This window comes from Odontomachus brunneus, unplaced genomic scaffold (assembly GCF_010583005.1).
Source record: "Odontomachus brunneus isolate Ranch 3 - 2012 unplaced genomic scaffold, Obru_v1 Obru_scaffold_030, whole genome shotgun sequence".
Taxonomy (NCBI): Eukaryota; Metazoa; Arthropoda; class Insecta; order Hymenoptera; family Formicidae; genus Odontomachus; species Odontomachus brunneus.
In genome coordinates this window covers 366,174-367,405 of record NW_022639480.1, presented here as the reverse complement: position 1 = coordinate 367,405, position 1,232 = coordinate 366,174, and the positions used below count along the sequence as shown (strand labels likewise).

The 1,232-nt window shown below is 36.4% G+C and overlaps 2 protein-coding genes and 1 long non-coding RNA gene across 6 annotated transcripts in view; 2 read left to right on the top strand and 1 right to left on the bottom strand.

The window, feature by feature from the left end:
- LOC116843198 (chloride channel protein 2) overlaps positions 1-1,232 on the top strand; it is a 64,358-nt gene that overhangs the window by 21,557 nt on the left and 41,569 nt on the right. The window lies entirely within an intron of this gene.
- LOC116843224 overlaps positions 1-1,232 on the bottom strand; it is a 55,829-nt gene that overhangs the window by 25,338 nt on the left and 29,259 nt on the right. The window lies entirely within an intron of this gene.
- The window catches only part of LOC116843210 (uncharacterized oxidoreductase YjmC-like), a 5,824-nt gene that overhangs the window by 2,536 nt on the left and 2,056 nt on the right, over positions 1-1,232 (top strand). The gene's annotated exons all lie outside the window — the stretch shown is intronic.

Here is a 1,232-nt window from a genome sequence, read left to right as displayed (position 1 = left end):
TACACTGAGAGAAAAATGTATGATATTTGGAACTATAATGGCACAGTAAAAAGATTATAATTAGGAATATCTTTTTTATAGTAAATGTCACCATAATGTTTGTAATATTTACAATATAAGCATAGTATAACTGACTCATGTAAAACTTTTACCAAGAATTATAATTATTTGAAATAAAAAACATAGTAAGATAGCAAATATTAAATGGTAAGAGAAATTAACTATTTTATATAGTCAATACAATTGGAATATTTGGAAAATATGAGTACATATAACTATATTCTCAAGCGTTACACATAGAGTAATAAAATGGTGACTATAAATGTGTGTTCATTCTGCTATATCTTCAGTTTTGGTTGAACTATAAATATATGTTTGAGGCCAAAACGAACTATAAAATATAGTGAGATTATAGTTATTCCAACTATTTTTTTTCTCTCCGTGTGAAATCCAACACAAATTTTTTTTCACTTTTTAACAAATTTCGACGTTTAGCCCTAATTTAGATGATTTTTGAAAGCCTATCCTTAGCGGTTTTCTCTTCGGCCTTAATAGGTTAATCGGATTTATTTTCCACCCGCGGAGGAGGAGGAGGAGGCGGTGGCGTTTGTCGTCCACTCGTAAGCCTCTCATCCGCTTCTCTCTCTGTTATCGCGCATTTCCGATCGACCGTAAGTACTGAACGGCTCTATAATTGCGCGTAATGCCACCGTGTGTTTGCGCCGCGTGCGCTTCAGTTCGGCACGACACGCTTGCCGGGGCAAGTCGCGGCAATTCGTCAATCAAGCAGACACGTCGATAATTTGACGAACACGCTAATGAGACGCGAACAGCTCTAATTAAAAGCGGCATCAATTATTCTTCTCAAACAGTCCTCTTTCCGCGAGAATCGCGCGAATTATCGGCACATGCGCAACAAATCTGTCGGATCGACACGGATCCGCTGACAATCGGTGTTGACAAAGTTCGAAAATTAACGCGATTACTTTTCGCCGGTATCTCCGTCGGCATAGATTGCAGCAGTCGTGAACGCAGGAAGCACGCGCACTGAGAGAAGGATTTAGTAAATATTATCAAAATTTGGTTACTATTACTAAAGGGTAGACGTAAATATAGCGGGCCAAAGCTATGGCAATACTTATTAATTAATTTAGTTCTGTAAAATAAATTATTTATTTGACAGAAGTAAAATTTATTTGCTTCCAGAATATATTTGGTAAATAAAACTTATT